The sequence below is a fragment of the Cyrtonyx montezumae genome, unplaced genomic scaffold (assembly GCF_038088225.1).
Source record: "Cyrtonyx montezumae isolate F1298 unplaced genomic scaffold, pur_monq_1.0 scaffold_23, whole genome shotgun sequence".
NCBI classification, from domain to species: domain Eukaryota; kingdom Metazoa; phylum Chordata; class Aves; order Galliformes; family Odontophoridae; genus Cyrtonyx; species Cyrtonyx montezumae.
In genome coordinates, this window is record NW_027071970.1 from 696,509 (window position 1) to 719,872 (window position 23,364).

Consider the following 23,364-nt stretch of genomic DNA (forward strand, 5'->3'; position numbering starts at 1 on the left):
GCTGGAATGCTGGGAGAGGAAAACACGTACATAACGGTGCGTGTGTGAGGGGATAATTTGTGTGTACAAGTACTGATTGAGCTTTAAAAGCATATTGATTCGTGGATTCACATGCTGAAATAGGGTCGCTGGTTTATTTGGGCACCATACAGAACACAGGTCCCCAAAAGAAAGATTTTTCCTAGAAAATAAGTGGCTTCCTGGACTCAATATATTTTAAATTCTCGTGTCACTCCTATTTTGCAATGTTGCAGTATTTTTTATTTCCATGGGAATATAGGTGCCTTTGACAGATTCAGAAGAAACCACACAAATTTAAACTGCCTCTGGGAAAGACCAGACTAAACTGCATCTCTGTGTATACTTTTCCATCTCACTGCAGCGCAGCTAATATCAGCAAAACATATGTGCACCTATGTATCAGTATCCTTCAAGGCAGACCTCATGGGAAACAGCCTGAAGTGATCCCTTGGGAAGGGCCCCAGTCCTTTCGGGAACAGGATATGGGGAAATTGAGGAGTGGGGAAAAGGGGAAATCATCAAATCCTACAGGTGGGTAAATAAAAGGAGACAAATTTTATTACAATAGCAAGGCAAACATAAGGTTTAAGCTTGGTCTCTTAAGAAATGAGGTTTATGCAACCAGTCTGCATGTGGGATACATATATAAAATATAAATAAAATAAACATATTCATCTCCCCTGCCTCCAATAACTTCCAAATTTGTTGGGCAGTTCTAACCCAGCTCTGCGGAGGGGGCAGAGGTCTTACAGTTCTTATAAGTTTTATGAAAATAGGGCCCTCTCCTGTATCCTGAGACCTATTAATGCCCACACTGAAAGAAATTGTTGAGCTCACATTGCAGCCTATTAGCAATATTATTAGACACTGGAGAATGCACAGGGGAGAGAGAAATATTAAGAATGCCCCAATGGCAGCAAAAGCTTCAGTTGGAGTTTGTAGCTTCTTGGACACTAGAGGATCCAACCACAAGACACCAACTGCTTGAAACCTGCCATTTCTTTGCATCTCCTGCTGATATCCACTTCTACATAGAGATATTTTGTGTATTCCCAGCCTGGCCTAACAGCAAGCCCGTGCCAGCCAATTAAGCTGAGCTGTAATTTACAGTTCCCTGCTTCCTTTGCCTTCTTCCTAGGAGGGATTAGTTAGCGAGGCTGAGACACACAGAAGAAGAATGTAATCACGGGGGTACATTTATCACCTGTGTTTGCACTGGGCCACTGAGCTGATTTCTGTTCTCTTCTTCCTTCAACAGGATTGTCTCCTCTAGATAACTGTGCTGGGCCAGCCACCCAGTATATTAAGCACTGATTTCAGTCCCACTGCTTCCCATGCATAGGATGAGGATAAAAATGTAAGGAATTTCAGATAAACACACTTGGAAAGCCACTTAGGGCTACTGGACAGATGAAGGCAAAGGAGGCAGGGGAACATTTTTGCAATTAACAGGCAAAGAGGCACACTGCTCATCTCCTGAAGCATGTTAGCAAGCTGCTGTTTAGTTCTAGACCCTGAATTTTGGCTGTCAAGGCAATCTTCAAGAACTGAAACCTTTAAGGATCCCTGTAAGAAGACAGGGATGGTGGGGGTGCAAGACACAAATCTGGTTTGTGCTAAGACCATCATTGTTTTGGTTCCGTTTATTTTGCCAAAAGAGGGAAAATATCCAACACAAGTGTGAACACAGCTGCCTTGGTGTGGTTTGGTGCCATGTAGATATCACACATCAGGTGCCATTGGTATCCCACATACACACGAACAAAGACAGTCCCCAAGGCAAAGGCAATCCACCTGGAAGGTTTCCCTTGGTTTCTGAAGAAAAAACAACGAAACAGCTGTGGGGCTTTAGGGGACAACTGTACAGAACAAGTTGGCTCTGTTCCCTACTCTGGAGCACATTGCCAGCATCACTGGGCACATGTTCACAGCACATCAGCCTTGTTTGTCCCCTCTCCTGTTCCTGAGGCTTACCACCCTCTCCCCTCCCCTGGCCTTTCATCCAGGAGCATTTGCATATGGCAGAATGGTTTTTTAGGTGGTTTCAGTGAAATAAGAGAATATTTAAACTTATTGAGTGTCCATGGACAAGTGAGATGAAGCAGAGCAAGCATAAAGCAAGAGCTGCCCCATGCTGCACTCTCACAGAGAGCCTTCTCTTCCCACAAGTGGAGGCTCAAAGGAGCTACAGGAAGGAGAAACTTGTTACTAGACCAAAGCATCAGGCTGGGCCATCCCGTGGGAGCCAGCAAGCAGTGCCTCTGATTTCAGCAGGGCTGGGATCTGTCCTTCCCTCTAACCTTGGGTTACTCAGAAGCAACCGCAGCCGTCCAGCTCCGCATAGCAAGTGCCATGAACCCACCTGCCCTGAGCATCCTGGGCTCAGTTCCAGCCTCCAGAAACCAGCTTTGAGGTCAATGGGAAGTTCACCTCGGTCCTCAGGAGAGCAGAATTTGACCATCCAATTAACAGCTAAAACACTGCTGCTTCTTATATGTGTAAAGTCCCAGCGGCACTGGGGTCTCTATGAGTAATTGATGGCCAGATGGAGCTGTGGTTATCAGTATGACTGCAATACTGTGTTGGGAAGAAACTTCCAGTCCATAAGGAAGAGAAAATGACTCTTTTCCCTGTTGTGCAGCAATGGCAGGACCCACACTGCACTCACTCCTTACCCAAGCCTGCTTTCACGCATCAGACAGGCCCCCACAATGCTCTACCAGCATTTTACCCGATATGGGCTCAATTCTGCAGTCTCAAAGTTGCAATTTCCCCAGGAATGCCTGGAATTTCCCCCTTTATGCAACACACATTTGCAGGTTCCCGCTTTGATGAGTGAATATCTTCATTTAGCGGTGGAAATATTCCCACACACGTGCTGACTCTTTGAACAGTCCAAGCCACCAGCTTAAACCCAAGGCAGATGGATTACCCTTCTTGAGGCCTCTAAAGCCCCTGGGATTTTTATTTTTATTTTATTTTTAAGGGTGCATGTTTTTATTTAAACCTCACAGCTCTGAGCTAACTGCCTTTTCTTTTTTTGCTTGTTTGCCACCTTGCAGAAAGCTCTGAGTTTTGCCAACTGGGAAAAAAGTGAATCATTTTAGTATTAAATGATCAAACCTCACCAAGAGAAATCCTCCTTTTGCAGGTGATCTTCCCATTTCTCATTTTGTTAGTTGACAGAGGAGTTGCTTTTATATTACACTGTTTATTAAAGGACTATGTCAAACAGAAGTTGCAAGTTGGGAAGTGAAGATTCATACTTCAGGGAAAAAACTCTGAAGAGCAAACCTGTCCTCTGTGCATTTACAGACTGAGTGGCTTGAAATTTCTCTAGCCCAAGTGTGTTTTTATTGGAATAAATTCATTCCATTTATTTGAAGATGAACAGTTAGGGCTGAGAAAGTTCAGCCATCAGAGATATTAAGCAATCAGAGATGTTCAGTGTTTATGATGGTAGTCGGATGTTTTATACGTGTTGCTACGCAGACTTGATATCCAGCTTTACACTGAAATAGTGCTGTGTCATTCTGGGATTGGTGGGGGCTCTGTTAATACCACTCATCCTCAGCTGCATACTTTATGAAGTGCCCCAGATTGAACTGCTGTAGTGGCATCCTCCCCTTCCCAAGCTCTGTTAGGGAGACATGGGCATTCACAGCAGCAATTACTTCCCTTTAGGCCCTGCTGCTCTCCTGTGGTTTGCTTCTCTTCTGGGAGCTCAACCTGAAGGAGACCAAGCTGATCATGAAGGGAAGTCCCTGGACCAGATCCCCACCTCACGCCAGCTGCTTCTGCCATGAAGCTGTCACAAATTGGATGCAAAAAGTGAGAAAAAATGGCTTGTAGGTACAGGGGCACCAACGATTCTGTCCCCCAAAGGCTCCATCTTCCAACACACCTCCTACCTCTAAGTATCAAGATACGGCTTTATATAGGCACTTTTTCTCCCATTGAAGTTCTGTCCTGGGCCACCTGCTGGGCTGCAGTGGGGTCCATCTCAGTTCTGGGCAGCAGGTTGGGAGTCAGAGCACTGCCATCAACAGGGAAAGGGAGAGAACTGCTGGGATCAAGCTGCGGGTCCGTGTCTGTACAGCTCGGGTGCTCTGTTTTTCAGTTAGATGTGAGTGACTGTTTTGCTTGGTGAATTCCCCATCTCAGTGCAGTTCTTAGTATGCTCACTGCAGAGACCAAAAATATTGCCTTCCCATACTTGGAAATTCTGGGCAAAGTCCTTGATTCATCCTCAGCTCTTAGGTTTTTTGTTTTCCAAGAAAAATAAATGATGATTAATTATAACTGCTTCCTGAGAGATTTTCCATCTGCAGAACCCATAGCACGGAGTGGGACTCAAGCCTGCACCTGGGAGTTCACAGTGTGCCCCTAGCACTAAGAGCCCAGCAGAAGAAAAGGAAGGAGAGCTGCCTGGGAGTGGGTTCCAGCACAGCAAAGGCATCATAGAATCAGAGAATCGTTAGAGTTGGGGAGAACCTTTAAAAGTTATCTAGCCCATCTCCACTGCAGTGAACAGAGACATGCACAGCTCTACCAGGCTGTCCAGGCCTTGATCCAGCCTCACCTTGAAAGTCTACAGGGACGGGGCATCAACCACATCTCTTTGCAACCTGTTCCAATGCCTCACCACCCTCACTGTGTAAGACTTTTTCTTTATATCTAACCTAAATCTCCCCTCTCTAAGCTTGAACCATTTCATAGAATCATAGAATCACAAGGGTTGGAAGGGACCTCAAGAGATCATCGAGTCCAACCCCCCTGCCAAAGCATTTCCCTACACCAGGTCACACAGGTAGGCATCCAGGTGGGTCTTGAATATCTCCAGAGAAGGAGACCCCACCGTCCCCCTGTGCAGCCTGTGCCAGTGCTCCTCACCCTCACCGTAAAGAAGTTCTTGCACACATTTGTGCGGAACCTCCTGTGCTGCAGTTTCTGTCCGTTCCCCCTTGTCCTGTCTCCACACACTGCTGAAAAGAGTCTGGCCTCACCACTTTGTCCCCCACACCTCAGATATTTATACACCTGGATCAGGTCCCCTCTCAGTCTTCTTTTCTCAAGGCTGAACAGACCCAGTTCACTCTGCCTTTCTTCATAGGGGAGATCCTCCAGGCCCTTCACCATCCTTGTGGCCCTGCACTGGACTCTTTCCAAGAGATCCCTGTCTGTTTTGTATCAGGGAGCCCAGAACTGGACACAGTACTCCAGATGAGGCCTCCCCAGGGCAGAGTAGAGGGGGAGGATCACCTCCCTTGACCTGCTGGCCACGCTCTTCTTAATACGTCCCAGAATGCCATTGGCCCTCTTGGCCATGAGGGCACACTGCTGGCTCATGGTCAACCTGTCGTCCACCAGGACACCCAGGTCCCTCTCTACAGAGCTCCTCTCCAGCAGCTCATCCCCCAGCCTGTACTGGTGCATGCAATTATTCCTCCCTGGGTGCAAGACTCTACACTTGCTTTTGTTAAATTTGATCTGGTTTCTGACTGCACAGCTCTCCAGCCTGTCCAGGTCTTGCTGAATGGCAGCACAGCCTTCAGGCGTGTCAGCCAATCCTCCCAACTTCGTATCATCAGCAAACTTGCTGAGGGTGGCCACTATCCCCTCATCAAGTTCACTGATGAAGATGTTGAACAAGACTGGACCCAGCACGGACCCCGGGGGGACATCGCTGGTCACAGGCCTCCAACCGGACTCTGCACCGCCAGCGACAACCCTCTGTGCTCTGCCAGTCAGCCAGTTCTCAACCCACTGCACTGTCCACTCATCTATCCCACACTTCCTTAGCTTTGTTATAAGAATGTCATGGGGGACAGTATCAAATGCCTTGCTGAAATCAAGGTAGACTACATCCACTGCCATCCATTTTGCCTTGTACTGTCACCACAGACCCCACTAAAGAGTCTGTCCCTTTCTTTCCTCAGGTCCCCTTTAGATATTGAAAAGCCACTCTCAGGTCACCCGGAGCCTTCTTTGTTACCCCACTTCAACACACCAGCGAGATCAGAAAGCCAGCATAAGAGCAAAAGGCAGGAATTTGCCTCCCAAAGAGATGCCACGCTGTTGATTTCATTTCCCCTTGATTTCAGTGTGAAAGGAAAAATAAAAGTCAAGGTACTGAAATAATCTCCAAAATGGAAATTCTGAGATATTCCAAGATGGGATTTGACTTCAGTACATGCTCCAGAACTCAGAACAAAATTCAGCCAGACTCAAAATCCGGAATGAAAGGGGGAAAACAAACGTTTCCATTTCACGCCGTGCCCGAGCATCTCCCAGCGCCTTCTTCCTCTGCGGGCTCAGGAAGCAAAGGAGAAGGGGGACCCTCCTCCCCCCGGAGCCGGGCCGGGCCGCGCAGAGTTGCACAGCGTTGTGCTGCCCCCTTGTGGCCGCCGCCCCGCGCTGCAGCACGGCCCCTCCCGGCTCCGAGCACCGGGGCGGTGCGGGGAGGCTTTCCAGGAGGAGCTGGCAAGACCTATGTTGTTTAGGGGCTCTTTTCAGGCCGCTGCCATCTGAAGTCTGCTTTTTGTGTCTTCCTGCAGCAGTGACGTTCCCTGACTTATTGAACCTTGAGTCAAAACACCTCTTTTCCACTTGCTTTCTGTCGCAGCTCAACCTCTTGGCATGAACCCCTTCCAGCACTACCAACTTGCACCAGGAGCGCACCTGCCCACAAAGCCTCTCACAAACACCCCGTGGCTGTGTCCTTCCAGGTTGTCCGCTGGTGACAGAGAGCTCGTGCCTGGAGCATCAGGTCTCCTTCAGGTTGCAATGCTGCAGGCCGGGAACACGCCTGTACACAGGACAAAGCAAGCACTCCTGCCTCTTCCCTCTGGCCACTGCACGCTGTGGGCTCTAACAGAGGCCAGCAGGTGGGGGCTGTGGGAGAAATGCTGCAACCACACACGGGTGTTGCCTTGGCTGAAGGGAGAGACTCGGAGCAGAAGCCAGTGGTGAAAGTCTCCCTGCGGACCTGCCAGATCTGATAGCCTGGTGAGAAGCACAGCTTGTATGTGAAAGGAGATGAAACAATGTGCAATTAGAAAGAGATGCTTTGCCCTCAGCATGAAAACAGCAGTACGGGCTCTGAAGACCTGCTTCTCTGAGCAAGAGACCAAGACATCTTCACTGCTGCCATGCTTTCAAGTGGCGATCTGGGTACAAGCTGCTCAGTCTTAAAAAACAGAAGTGCTGACACCTAGGCATAACTTAGTCCTTTTTCCTGAACAGCATTCGAGGTTTCATGCTTTGCTTGGTCTTTCCTGTTCTTCTGACCTATTTTGATGACTTGCTCTATTTCCACAGTAGCAGGCCTGAAAAGATGCTTTCCTTTTTAAATCACATGTAATTCTGATAGCATCAATACTGTGTGGCCCCCAGAGAACTCAGAGTGATCCCTTTTATCTGAAGACACTCTCTCCTGCAGATTCATGGCAGATAAACTTGCATGATTGACTTGATGATCTTTGTGGGGCTCTTCCAACTCAAGATATTCTGTGATTCTGTGACTGTGTAATTAGAAACTCCAGACTAAATTTTAGGAGAATCAAAGTTAAATCCAAGCTTAATCCCCCTCTGGTGGTGCATGACTTTAGACTTACCTTCAGGAAGTTCAGGCACATCCTAGCACACAGTCATAGGATCATAGAATCATCAAGGTTGGAAAAGACCTCTAAGATCATCCAGACCAACTGTCCACCTGTCAGCAAGTTAATATAAAGAAAATCCACCTCAGCCTCTCCTGGACACAGCTTTTTCACTTACACAAATAATGATTTCTCTCAACTGTTTAACTTTTATATTCCTAGATATTTATCATAATCACGAGAACTGCAATTTACTTTTCAAAATCAGCTCTAATCTAGTAAGTTTGAAATCAGAGCAGAGAAACATATGATGGAGTGAGAGAGGGATGCGTTGAGTTTAAGTCCATCTGTATGACTAAGGAGGTATACCTTAACCTGAATATTCACCTGATATTCCCCTCCTAAATCTGTCAGAAGGATTGGTCATTTCAAGTTTCCCATAGAATAATAAGAAAGTTGTGCAAAAACTTGTAGTGACCTGTTTAGATGGGGCAAAATTAAGTAGCTTTGTGATTCCCATGTGAAAAAGACCTCTTTAAAAGTATTCTCAGTTTTGATTCATTTTTGCTTTTAAAAAATAGTATTTCCTGTGTATTTCTTCACCTCCCCCTGCCCACAGACACAGTAAGCAGAAAAAATGATTCCTCTTGTAATGATTTTTCATTCAAAGGGAAAAAGAATTTTCATTGCTCCTGGACAGATTATTTACTAGAACAAAGGATCTCTCTCCTTTATCCCTGCCTCAAAATGCAAGAATAGGGAAAGAGCCACATCTTTGTCTCTTTGATTCACTAAGTGTCACTTGAACACTTCAGCTTTCTCCACCTTCAGACAGAAGTCGTTTATTCCCAGTCACTTGTGGCAGGGCTAGACACAGACCTTATTCCATCTGACCTGAGCTGGAAACAGGGCAGGACTGAGAGCCAAGTTGTGCAAAAATTCAGGTTCCTCCCCCTCTAAGCCAGTCTAGGGTTTGGTGGTTTGGTGCAATCCTGAGAGCCCAGCACAGCTTTGCCTCTGAGTGACGTGGGCATGTGCCCATTCACTGCCAGCAGCAAATCCACACTGGGAGGAGAAGGAATGAGAATGCTTCGAGCAGGCAGACCTGTAGCACCAGTTATTCAGCACCCAAGCACAGAGCTGAGCCGCAGGCTACACTCTCACTGTGCTGCAAATTTCCCAGTTTTATGCATTTCTTCCAAACTTTGATGAAGGAGCTACTTCTCAGATCTAAATCCCTGCCTGAGGCACAGCAGGACAGAGTGAAAGTTCCTTTTTGGGGATGCATTTCACTGTCTCCAGTCTGTTCTTGTGGTCCCACCCACTTCCCAGCTCTTGCCAGGAAGATGGGTTTCTGCATGCTCATTCATGTGCGAGGCAAAGCCCTGGAAATGTCAGAAAATACAATTTGTTCCCAAGTTCTGGCTAAGTGAAGGCTGGGGATGGAACAGGACACACCCAGGGAAACCCAACATCATGCAGTAGACCAGGTCCACAGCCATTCATCACAAGGCTGTATGCTCCTGAGGTGTTTTCCAGCCATGCAGAACAAACAGGGAAGAGAAGAGGTGCTCCTGGGCACTGCTTCACTCCATCACCCACTCTGGACAGTGCCAGGGCAGGAGTAGTACCCTGGAGTTGCAGCTGGCCCTTAGCACAGGTTCCTTCTCCTGTGCTACGTGACCTCAAGTCCCCATGTGTCACCAAGCATATGACAGAGTGAAAACAGACCTTTGGGATAGGGTATCACTCATTCTTTCATACAGATTTTAAATGTGCCATTGGCCAGCCTGCTCAGGACAGCTTCTCAGGTCTAATCAAGCTGTTTGCAAAGTCTGGCTGCAGTCCCGCTGAGTGATGTGTGGAGGATCATCCTTTAAACACCTGGAGTGAAGCCGTGGGGTGCTGGGGTGCTCCCAGGCTCTGCACAGCTCCCAGCCATCCACCAACCTCACTGCCGCCCATTGGGGCTGAGGTGGCTTCCCTGGGTTCCACCCAGAGCTGGAGGACAGCAGACACTTCCCTGCAGAGCCAAGCTCACCCACAGCCCCTCCAGCTACACAGCCACCAGGCTTCCCAGGTAAGAGATGAAAAGCAGATGCCATGAAGCAACCTGAATTGGAGGCCTGTGAAAGCAGAACGCCAAAAAAAAAAAAGGTTTTATTTTTTTTTTTTTGAACAGCAGGCCTTAGGAAGAATGCTGAGAGCAGACATGCTCCTCAGAGCTAGCCTCCAGGCCTCCACTGCTCACTTGGTGCATCTCAACTGTCTGGATCCAACACGGGCTGCATGCTGGCAGAGGCAGTTTGCTGCAGCAGCTACTGCACTCCCTGAAGGCTAAATGCACAGTGCAGACAAAGGGCAGTTCCAGTAATAAGGTGCATCCATGGAAGAGGAAATCAGGTTGTCCACAGATATAGCCTGAGGAGTTCAAGCACCAAGGTGTCCCACTTGAGTTCACATACCAAGCTGTTCGAGGCTTCTTTGAACATCCTTGCCTTTAATTATTAAACTTTCCATCTCTTCTCCATGCACTGTGCTGTGTCTCATGGCTTGGAGTCTCAGGGAGAGCAGGGATTCCCATGGTTTACTGAGACTGCTACAGACAGTCCCATCAACAGTGCTTCAGCTGTGCAGCACACTGGACAGACAGATTTCCTGCCTGCATGGCAAAGAGGCAAACAGGGGTATGCTTTCTTTGAAGACATGCTTTGGATGCAGCTAGTATTACAATTTTTTCTCAATACTCTGCTGGTAATGCAAGCCACATGAACAAACTCATCTATTAAAGGTCTGGATGCTATTCATTCATTTCCAGAGCCTGTTGAACACTCTGTATTGGCAGCTTGTCCCCATAGTCTCAAAAGCCATTTTTTTTCCTCCTGACCCATCTGTGGCACAGGTCCCAGGCTGCCCACAGCACACTGAGAGCCACAAAACACAAAAGCAGATGCATGCTCATCCAAACAGCAGCGACCAAGACATGAGCTGTCTTCTGAACTACACTTGCAGGCACCACTTCCAGCTTTGGATAATGAGAATCCCTAGTGAAGTACTATTTTGCCAGAGGATGCCCAAGAACCGCAACCATCCCCCACTTACCACAGCTGGACCACTTGTTCCCATGTCCTGCAGTTTCCCAGATAGAGATGTCTGGACCATTGATTATAGCCTTGGATCTTTTCCCCTAACCACACTGCTTCAAAATAAGCTAAGAGGCAGAAATCCAAGCTATTTTCATTTCAGGCTTCAAAGAAGATGCTCAGAACTAAAGGGAACACTTAAGTAAAACATGTATAAACAGGGAGCATCTGGTATTTTCCCTGGCTTGAGATATGCAAGAAAAGTTACCAATGAAGGTAACAAAAAGAGTGTCTCTCTACTGTTACCAGCTCATACAAGGCAGCCTCTGGGCGGATTCATGCTCTGAAATCCTATTCACTTCCATGACCTTAAGCAAGAAAAAATTCAACACAGTTTAGCCCATTTAAAGCTAACATCTCTGCTTCAAGTCCCAGTGGGTGTGCAGCACTTTGGCAGGGCCTGTTATGCGTTAACCTCCTTCCTTTATAAAGACAAAGCACCACACAGTGTGATGCGCACCTGATCCTGCTGCTTGCATTTGTTTCTGCCACGCATCTCTTTGTTCTCCTCTGCTTGAACAAAGGAGGCAGGCAGCCCTCTGCTTCTCCAGGGATACGGATCCACAGCAAGACACCACAACTTAATGGAAGTGTTCCTCTGGGTCAAGTGGCAGAGCTAACTGCTTCCTTCGTGCAGTGATCTTCATCTCAGAAAGGAAGAGAATCAATTAGCAGCCCATGAGCAGGGGAAGTCTCCTAGTGAGCATCTTAAAGATGATACACCACACTTGCTCAGAGCACAGCTTTTTGTGCACTTGGGCCAATCCTCCAAATGAGCCCTAGCAATTGCATCACTGAAACTTCTGGACTTACCAGAAAACTTCAGACTGAAGCTCAGGTCCCACTGGAGCATTTGTCAAACCAGAAGGAAAATAAATGCTGCCGCTGTAACAAAACAGCCTGTAGTAACACCAGCTACTATACAAGGATGGGCAGCAGCATATCTGCAGAAGAATTCATTTTCTCCCCTTCCATCATACTATAGATGATTTTTTTATTGTTATTATCATCACCATTTTTAACATTGTCCATCTCACTCCCTCAACTTAATATTTTCACAGTCCAGATATAAACTAATTAAGAGACAACTCTGCCCCTGGATGCTTGAAATTCTGAAGGGCAAAGCTGACCTGCAACACAGTACATCTTTTGAGAGGCTGTTTGGAAGCACCTCTAAAGAAGATGCTCTGGCTTTGCTCAAGCTACCTAGAAATTCACTTGATGCCTATTTAACCTTATTAGAAAGCTACAGCAGAGATTCCTTACAGTAACAGCAGCATTATTGCTTCAGTTCCATCTTAATTACCAGCAGAGTCTGGCCATGTATCTGCAACCTAACTGGTGATTAGCTTATACTATCAATATATTGTTCCATCTAAGCCAGCCCTTTGTTAAAAAAAGAAAATAGTTTCATCCAATGTAATTTCCAAACAAAACACTAAATCACTGATGTCACCAAGCAGAACTTATTTTGCAATTAAGCCTTCTTATAACAAGGAGCCTTTGTTCCATTGCAGTAAGTCAGGAGATCAAAATGTGGCCTGCAGGGCTAAGGTTGGGTAACAGCTAGGAAATATCAATACACTTTTGACATTACCTTAATAAATAATGAACAAGGTATAGATAAGGTGATTGTAGACACAGTGAGACTTAACTACAGGTGTGTTAAGTACAACAAACCTGTGAGGTATGATTAAGGGATTTAAAGGTCTGTCTATTGCTCAAATAATTAACCCTGTGGAGAAGAAGACAGCACCTGTTTGGTAGCAGAGGAAAATACCAGCCTTTTCAGATAGGAAAAAAACTTGAAACAGAAAGAAACTGAAGCAGAAAGAATGTTGAATAAAGCAACAAAAGACTGCTGGCCTTAAGGAGGAAGACTACTACAACATCTTGCATGTGTCAGTAAATATCTAATTGTACTGTGGATTCTGGAGACAAGAAACTCTGTGTTGATATTCCAGGAGACTGTAGCATTAAAATCACTTCACAGAATTGTTGTGCGACCATTTATATCTATTTATCAGTCATTGTTGTGAAATGCCACTAATTTTAATGTTGCAAATGCATGGCAAAAAGCTTGCATCCGTGGCATAAGGCACACCACCAAGTTGCACTCAGTGCCTCAGGAGATGTATCTGCTATTGCAAAGCTGTTATTATGCTTTTTTGGGTTTGCTTTTTTGTGAGTCCCCACCATCATCACCAAGGTGAGGGGGGATGCAAAGAACAGAGGAAGACCAGAGATAGAGAAAAACAATGCTGGCTTATGATAAGCTCACGAAATGGGCTTTGATGCAGCTGGAAATATTTCCACAAGTACTTTCTAATGAAGAACAGCTTCTGTATAGGCAGCCCAGACCCATGCAAGAGGAAAACCTAGCACAGGTTGAGGAACAGGTGAAAAAACCTGCCAAAAACCCGACCTGAAATTCCAACAGATACTGGTGAGCAAGGCTTTCACACTCCAGCTACTGACGCCATTTTGTGTGATTGCTGGTGAGTAAAATATTCATGTGATGCATAGGAGACCCAAACTCAGTTCCTTTCAGAAAGGTCCCCAAATGTGGCTCAAGCAGACACACTGAGCTCCACCCAGCTCAGTCCCTACCAGGATCTGTGAGTTTCCAAAAAAATGAAGGAGTCAAACACCTCTAATACAAGATCCTGTCTTATAAAACAATAAACATTCCTCATTTTACTCTGCTTAAACCTTGCAATATTGAAAATAATTTGGCTGTCACTCAAGGCTCTGGTGTTTTAACCAATGTCACTGAGCTGTGGCTAAAAGATTGCTCAAGTCCACCTGAGCTCTCTCCACCAACAGTTTCTGCTGCCAGCCTGCACTGTTGTTACATGCCTACCACAATTCTGTACAGCTTTGGGCTCACATAAGTGCCAGCTTTCAGGAAGGGCTCTGAATTCCCTGGAGCATCTACAGCTGGCCTCAACCCCTTTGAGGATGTTTGCATTTATCTAGATTAAGAAAATCATCAAATAATGGACTTGAACAGAAACGCTGTAATGTCTCTCCTTTCCTCTCAATTCCCTCCCTCCCCTCCCCACCTCCACCAAAGACCAAGGAGAGGAGCCTTAGTTTAGCTTCTATTTTTGTTAAAAACAGACGTCAGTTTTGTTTCCACTAAGAATGGAGGCTCAGACACAGGTTTCAGCAATAACCAGTATGTAAAGAAATCTCTTGCCAGGACTTTGTGCTTCTCTAATAACTTCAAGAATAGCAAAAATCTAGTGCAGAGCCAAAACATACCACTTGGTCTCACATGGGATCTGATCAAACATCTAAAGGCAGTCAGATTCCAGGAAAGGAGAGCTTCCTCATTCTTAAGGAATATTACAAAATGTACAGAAGGAATGAATTTGTTTCATTGAACTCCCTCATGATTTAACTCCTTGATCAATATAACCCAAGAGCTTTGAAACAGGCTGAATATTCCAAGTGTTCACCTGCAGTCAAATAGGAGACATAGGAAACCATTCAATTAAAAGATAATAAAGCTTGCTATGTTTGGTATTTGTTTGTTTGAAAGTCAAAAGGGTTTTCAGATCTGTCTGCTTAGCATATCTCCTGAAAAAGCCATAAATTTCTGTCTTATACCTAAACCAAACCATATTCTTATGCTTAAATCATATGAATGAGCTCAAAGACAGGAGGAACCAGCTTTCAGCAGCACCAGGAACTCTTCTCTTTAGTCTGGGGAATCAGGTTTATACACTCTATGGTTGACCTGCCGATGTTTGCACAGGAGTATGCTAGGGCTGAAAAAGACTTCCCTGATCACATAAATGCAATTCAAAAACTGGGGTATGTCATGCTTGCCTTGGTGATTGACTGTGAAAGTCACTCTGAATACACAACAGCATGGAGGAACAGTCACCAATAAACAACAGATGTAGATGTGGAACATGGGTATCAGATCCTGGCAAGCAATAGCAAACACAGTAATAGTGGGAAAAACAGGTACAATTCTGAACAGTCTATGCACAAGAAGCAAGAGGCCCCCATCCTGGATGTAATTTCCCTGAGGATCCTAGATCATCAACCACCCTTTCTAGAAGAGCATCCTCCCCATGACAAAGGTGGTCACACAACGCAGGCTCCCACATCTGGGAGAGAAGACTTCTAGAATTATAAAGCCCTCCATCTGCAGTAGGCATCTTGGGTCATCACAGAAAACCAAGATGGAAAACCATGCTCAGACCGAAGAGGCTCAGTTAATAACAAGACATTCTTCCTCAGCATCCCAGAGATATTCCTTATCCTATATCTGGCATGCTTTGCAGAGCTCAAAAATGAAACGTTAGATATCCTATTATAGTATGGGGCTGATTAATCCAAGGACTCATTTCCACGTGCAGGAAATAGCTCTGATACTCTGATAGTAACAGAGAAGTTTTTTAATCTCAACTTTTAAAGGAGGGTTGTAGTAGCCTTTGTTGTTTAAACTTAATATTGTAGAGAGATGGCCTCCTTCTAGGCAACCAAACAATGGGAATGGATGAAATACTGTCTCCATGCTGAAAAGAAGCCACTCAAGCTTGCTTTGGCAGAGTCTTTAAACCTTCACTACCCCACATACTACAGTGCGGAAGAGGGGGAAGCAATAGAAAGATGAGATCAAGGCAAGAAATAGACCTGTGAATTTGAAACACTTTTGCAGTTCTCAGATATTCTTGTTTCCCTGGGGATCAATTATCCCCTTGCAGAGGAGCAGCTGTTGACCAAACCAAGATCAGCTGGACCAGTGAGAGGTGGTCTCTCCTCAGAAAGCTGTGGATGATAAGCAGCAGGAACACTATTTTTAAGCTCAGAGGACTATGTGTTCCCACAGGACTCATGGATGGCAGTGATGAGCCAGAAGGATGCATTTAACAGTTGCTTAACTTCTGGCACCCACTCATTTCCTTACAGTGAAGTCCAGCACAGGCAGCCTTCAGATATTGTATAAATACAGTCAGTGCTCTGACACAATTTATTTTTTTATTATTATTTAATTTGTTTTGCACAATCCCCAAGAGTTTCATAAACACTAAGTATAACTCCTGATTCCTCTAGATGAGCTATAAGCATTCTGTACATGAGGAAACTAAGGCAGAGTGAGAATCACTGCTTCCCATTGGGCAGCAGTGGAGGAGGCAGCTACCTGATGTGAGACGGTGGCAACTTAACAAGAGCTAGTAGCATTGTCAGCTCACTTGTGTTTCTAGGTTTCTTTAGCAGCAGGACAGGAATTTCAAGTTACGAGCCTCTTAACGGCCATGCAGTTTAAGGTTCCAGCTCCCCACAATGCTGTAGACATCTTCAGTTTCAGCATCTTGTCATAAGCAGTACCATCTGCTGAACACTTCCAACTGTTTGCAGAGTTCCTAGAAAATCGATTCTATCCCCAACTCCCTAGATATATTCTGCAGATATCTTCAAAACAGTAACAGCACAACGAGTTCAGTCACAGCACAGATCTCCCCTTTGCATATTGCCCCAGCACGTAACTACGCAGGCTGAAGCTATCACTTGAGTCAATGTTTTCTTAAAGACTGTTCTGTCAATTCTTGTGCACTTGCCAGGCACATTTTAGTGCCAGGAAATATTAAAAGAACCAGGAGTACCACATAAATGAATTTGGAGTCAAGAAGAGTTTCCAGGTGAGTGCCACCTATGCGCAAAGCTTTGTGATTAATGACTGATATGCAAAATAGGAGCAATAATCCCCAGCACTAAAGGTACATTCAACTAGAAGTCACTTAGATGCAGAGCACTTCTCTGTTTCCCACCATCTACCAGGGAATCTATAGCTACACCTTTTGTGAGGAATGATGGGTGTTGAGATGAACTGTGAGATTAAAATCAACAGCATTTTGTGGAAGACAGATGGACATGATATACCTGGCAAAGACAGTGGGGCCTCAAGTCTTAGTGTTTTCTCATTGCCTAGAAGAGGTTCAGCAGCTCTGGACAGGTGGGACGTGACCAGAACTCCTTTCTTTTCCCTATAGTGCTCAGAATATGCAGGCAGAACCTAACTAGCATTTTTTGCTAAGGCCTGACAATTTCACAACAGTTATCCATCCCTCTCTTAGACAATAAAACAGTAACAAGCTGTCACCAGTGGAGAACACACCCACAACTCACACCTCTCACAGATGAGCTTCAGTGTCAACACTGCTGCATTTTAAACCAGCACAGTGAGAAAGTGCTCCCTTCAAGCTGAAATGGAGCCCATGCAATGAAGTCTTTTCATTTTCCACAGTGCAAATAGCCTACAACACACCTTAACAGCCCCAAAGAGAATTTGAGCTCATCCAAGGCTTCACATCTGAGCTAATTGCTTTAGCTCTAAGGAAAATGCAATGAGATCCTAGATTTTATGCCAACTGACTTACTCATTTGCAGTCCTGATCCATTTCACCCTGTGATCCATGTTCAGAGAGCACAGCTGAAGCCTCCCAGCACCAGCAGCTACAAGGCAGATGTGGCTGTGCCACCAGGGACTTGGAACAAGCCTGTGCAAGAAGGCCAGGAGCTTGTTCACATTGCCAAGGATAGCTAGGAGTATTTGTCAGGAATCCTCACTTTCCTTTACATCTACCAGCAGCCCGTTGCACCAATACAGCCACATTTCCCACCAGGTCTGAACCTCAGCCCTTCCCCCTCTTCACAGTGGGAAAACCGATGAAAGGTTATCATTTACAGTCCTGCAGTGCCAATTAGGGATGTGAGTCTGCCACAGCTGACCATCGATCAGGGTTCTGTGCTCTCTGGAGAAGGGAACATCCCATTATTTAGAAGTAAAATACTTTGCCATGAAGCACACCTGATTCAGTCAGTCTAGTGATTTTAGATACATTCTAAAGCATTAAAGAGGTAAAATAAAGCATTAGAGGTAAAATACTACATGCCCCATAATTCAACCTTTACAGAGAGGTTTTAAGCTGAGATAATTTTCTTTTCTTAACCAGAACACACCATAGCTAATATTACACTTAAAACAAACATCTCTAAAAGCAAGGGGTTAAGCAAATGTGTTTTCATTGAAAAGCAAGCTGACTGTAGTTTAATACCCTGCATTCACTGATTTAAGCATCAAAATTCTACAGGGACAAAATGCACTGTGACATGAAAGCATCAGGATTTGGAGGCGTGGGTCATGCTCTGAATATGCTTGGCACAAAACACAGCAACAGAAAGACATAAGGCCAAGAGGCCAGGACAATTTGCATCAGATCCATCTCAGGGGCATGATAAGACACTGAAGATAGAATGTGCATTCTGGATTTCTTATTGGTTGCTTTATGGTCAGTTGGAAAACCATGGATTTCATTGCTGTTCCCAGCATTACTCTAAAAGAAGCAGCCTGTGCCAACTCAGCAGGAAAATTTTGGCTAAGGTCAGGAAGAGACATGTGCATGCCAGTCTGTTTTGTAATTTGAGTGCTTTATTGCATTGCACCTTATATAGGGATTAGGCTCCTAAAGTCCATGTTCAGACAGTAAGCAAGCCCCATGTTATTTGTGGCACACATTATGCATACCTTCAATCATACATTTTACTCCATGCTCCAGCATTAGCAGAATTTTGGAAAAGGCACCGAGAAGAAGGAAGCAAACCCTACTGCACAATTATACAACAGCACAGAATGGCCCTGGGACTCAGGCACTGCGGGAAAAAGGAGTTTTCCCCAGTTCCAAGCACATTTGCTCTTTCAGTACTAGCAAAACAGACAGCGTTCTGAAAAGCCACACAGCAGTGGGTCTACCTGATGCTTCATGACATTGTTATGCAAGCAGCAGTACTCAGTGCACAAGGCTGACATGCCAGCTGAGGCATCCCTGTCACCAGGGCTCCACTGGGACACAGCTGGGAAGGGAGCCATCAAATCCTGGAATCACAGAATGGCTTAGGTTGGAAAGAACCTTCAAGACCATTGAGCTTCAGCCACCCTGCCGTGGGCAGAGATGTCCTGGTGCAAAGCTTTCAAATGATCAGAGGATTTTTTATACCTGCTGCTATTTTCCTCTCTGGAAATGCAAACGACCATACAGGCCTCCACCTTCAGAACAGTTCAAAATGCTATTTATCTGCCTGTCCTGTAACACATGGCTTGTAGCACCCACAGCCTTCAAAAGCCTTCCCACCACTGTAAATTAATTAATCTCAAGGAAGGCAGAACACAACAAAACAATGAGGCCTCTAAGCAGAAATGCTACCTCCAGGGAAGTTACCTTGCCTACTTCTCCTACCTCCTCCATCTTATCCCTTCATAACACTCCAGTTCAAGTCCCAACAGGTACTGGTTTTTGTGCTCGGAGATGCACAAAGAGGCAGGGCACATGTGCTACTGAGCTGGAGCTGCTCGGTGCCCCATCTCCTCCCACTCCTGTACCTCTCTGCACCTCTGTTCACCTCAATTTCCAGGACACAAACTTAATGAAGATGAATGTGTACCCTCTAAACATGCCCCATAACCTATTTGTAGAAAAGTTTCACCTGATTTCAATATTAAAGGATTATTTTTCCCCACCCTGAGCACATGGAGTTTAAGCACTGCTTAGCAAACAGCGCTGTGCTCATGTTCCATTAAATCATAGAGAGCACCGCTAGCTCCAATTATAAAATGGCACCATTTTGATTTTCCTATTTTCCTTTCCCTTGCAAAAGCAGCTGGATGTGCAAGGTAGCTCTGGGCACAATCAGTTGGCCTTAAATGCAGAGCATCCACAGGCTGCAAAGCAACAGTCTGTTCAAAACAAGAGAAGCATGAACATCACTCTTAGCCACTGTCTTTGACAAGCATTTTGTTTCTGACTTGCTGGATCATGAGCATCCACAACCCACTCCAAACACAACCTATATTGCTCAGGCTCAGAAATCCAGGGCAGTCTCAGACATTTCTCAACATATAGAACAGATGGAAAGAAAGACAAGGCAGGCAATCTAGTTATCAGCCAGGCTGCGTATAATCCATGATATGAAATAAATTCCCATTTGTAAGAAGTGAGCATAAATTATTCCTGCACTGGTCTCAAAGGCAAAGCAGCACAATCTCCCCTTGCTACAGAGAGGCCGATGCACACCAGTTTCTCCCCCTTAAGTAGTTGGTGGAACCATCTTTAGGATTATCCTTCTACTTCAACACCATTTTGGGACTTGCAGGGGGTAAAACAACTTGTCCATTAGGGTGTCCTGCCCCTGCCTTCCCACACTTCCATTTCAGCCCATTTTCAACACTGCCAAACTGACCTTGAGGTAAGGCAGTACAGGACTGAAACACAGTAGGGTAATTTCCTAGAGTTTTCCTTCCTTTACTTACACATCTCCTTGCCTCAAAGGTCCTTCATTCTCTGGCCAATAGGCCCTGACACAGTACTGGGATTGGCTAGTTCTGCCTTTTTCATCTTGGAAGGGTGTTGTGCACTTTCTATAACTCCCAGTTATGGAAAAATATTGCATCTAGCCACAAGAAAAAAAATAACACTTACAATCAGTAACCACCTCGTGATTTAGGACAAGAAGCCTTGTTTAACAACCATTGCACAACATGCACAGCAGCCCAGAGAGCACCTTTTGGGAATATCCCAAATTCATATTTCTGTCATTTTCCCCATCTTGCTTATCCATATATCCATTTATACTCATTTCATTAGCAAATCACCCCATCTATTTACTTGGCTATTTGTCAGTGTGGTTGTCACTTTAATTACCTCTGTCTACATGGATTGCTATTATTTATCTGTCTTGTTAGCTATGCACTATCCACTAAATACATTCTTCCCTCCACTATAAGCACTGATGTATCTGTGAGCCTGACCTGGAGAGCAATGCTCTTAGGAAAATGTTTCAGAGCACAGTTTGTGAATTTTACTGCCTCGTTAAGAGCTCACATTGATAGCACTCCAGGAAAGACAGAGTCTTTGCTTTTTCCCTGGACAACGGAGTGTAACACCACGACATAACCTACCTCTAACAGGAATGCTGGGCACACAGACATGGTAACAGGGTCTGGCACAACTAGCCAAGCCACTGCAATCCACAGATACACATCTGAAGTGACCTGGATGATTGCAAAGCACCGAAAACATGTTAGATTTGAGTTTGCCTTCTCCTGCACATCCCTTCTGCTGTGCTTTTATTCCACATCTCTGTAGGGCTGTGTGGTTCACACTACAAGGATGCCCCTTCCCTATAAGGTATGTGAATGAAGTGCTGATCATACCCTGCACCTCATATCCATGCTAACTCTGCCTTCACCTTTTCCCTACCTCTTCTACCCTATTCCTTTCTGTGATTTCTGAAATCTTACACGTTTCTTTCTTTCTCTCTCTAGTGTCCTTCCTTTTCATTTTCCAAGTAGAAAAGAAAGACAAATGCCATTTGAATTTACCCAGCTCTCCAACCTCATAGCATCCCATTGGATTCCACAAGAAAAATAAAAGCACCTTCAAGTAATAAGTACACTGATGGACCACCTTGCACACACCTACTTCTCTGCCACCTATCTCCCCTTAAAGGCTCGCATAGTAGAAGCACAATAAAAAGTGTGATTAAGATCCCTCGTATTCCCCCTTGTGCAGGGGCTGGCAGCCTCAAACCTGTACAGTTGGTTCAGGGTGACAGTAACGGCATTCTTCTCTGGGAAAGGGTCTTCTTCCCATTCAGCAGCTACAGCAGTTTGTTTGTACCAGTACAGGATGCTCAGTAGACAAGTAGCGCATCCACACAAATCATTCAGCAAAATTTGCCTTAAACGGTAAATCTATGATTGTGCTGCATACCTGGGGTGATTTTCTTTGCTTGCTCCCTCCTAAATGAGGGCTAACACAGATCTGCTGGCCAATACCTTGTGCACCAAGTAGAGGTCTATGGACAGGCAGTAGGAAGAGCACAGATCACTCCAGTTGTTTTCAGGCTACACCCCAGCTCCTGCACAGCTGACACCAATTGAGCTGCACACAGCTAGCTGGTGAGCTCCTCGCCACTGCAGACCTCAGTGTAATCCACTTGGAAGCACAGACCTATGCAGAAACCAGTGCCTTTGACTCCCTGAATTATAGCTTATCAGCCATATCCCTTAAGCACATCTGTAACGATCAGACTCAAGATCCACATAGACAAGCATCCCACCTCCAGTCAGGGCAATAGCCTACACCCAGGGGCTGTGCTGGGGCCCACACACCTTTCCCAATGTTTTCCCAGCCTCCAGTTGTCTGTGGTTGCAGTCTTTCAGAGCTCCCATGCACATCCAACTCAGACATTTCAGCACAGACCTATCAGCTGAAGCTGAGTTATTCCACCTACATTTTCTTAGTGGCAACACCAGCTGCACTGCTGTGCACCCCACAGCACCCACCAGCTTCCACACTGGCCCTGGGCTTGTCCATTTCTCCTGTGGGCTGAACCCCACTTCGTAAGCACTGTTTCCTTTTGCCAGGCTATTCCCCAGCCAGATTTGTGCTCTGCAGCACAGCCCCAGGCACAGAGGTCACCATGGGACCCCTTCAGCTACTGCTGATGATGGCACAGTGGCTTCTTAAATCTCAACATATGTTGACATCAAATCACTCTCTGTGATCTCCAGGAGAGAAATGCCTAAAATAGAAGGGCTCCTGGAAATACTGTCCTCTTCACAAGCTCCTCCAGCCCCTCAGGACAAGCCTTAGGGTTCAGTGGGGAGACCAAAGGCCACAAGAACCCGTCTGTCACGGGGAAGGAGCTGCCAAGATCAAGGGCACAGCTAGAGTCTGAGGCCCATAAGAAGGTGGGAAATTTTCTCAGAAAAAGAAATGCTAAGCATGAGCTTTAAGCTATGGAAAAGTGACAATCTCCTCTTCAAGGCGGGCAGAGGAGTTCACATGATCTTTCCCTGAGAAGTAAATGCATGGGTGGAGGATGAGAAAGAAAACCCTCAACCTTGGAACAGTGGAGTACTGCCAGTTGTGATGGGTTTGCGATAAGCTAAAAAACATCCATAAGCATTCAACTTCAAAAGCAGGGAAAGAAGGAGGGGAGCAGTGCAGAGTAAGTCGCCTGGGGCATCCCATTTTCAGTCAGCACAAGGTGTCTATTTTTAGCAAACCCAGGTATACCTACAAGAGCACCAGGGATGGAAAGGAATCCTTCATTTTAAGAGGTCCCCTCCGCACACCCTTGCAGGTGACATAACTACCAGAGCAGCTGCTCTGCCTCTACCTGCAACACATTCCCTCAAATAAATATTGAGGCAAAAGGCTTTAGCACAAAAAATGTAGAGGCAGACAAGCTTCTGGCCAGGCCTCCATTTTGTTCTGCACACCAGACTCCTGCCCACCTTCCATCTTAAGTGGTAGTTTGCATTAGCTTGTGGGAAAACCAACCAGAATATCCAATGGAGACCTACAGTTTTGGTCTGCCATGGGACATGCAGACCAGGTGGGAAATCTACTCAGGAAAAGCAAGCATATGAGGCTCCTGAACTGCAACTGATGTGCTAGTTGCTGGGGGGGCTGGGAGGTAAATTAGTATCATATCCAAACAGATAAACTCCAACACCTCAGAGCTTTCAGCATTTGCAGACTCCAAAGGATCTAACCTAAAAGTACACACAAAGA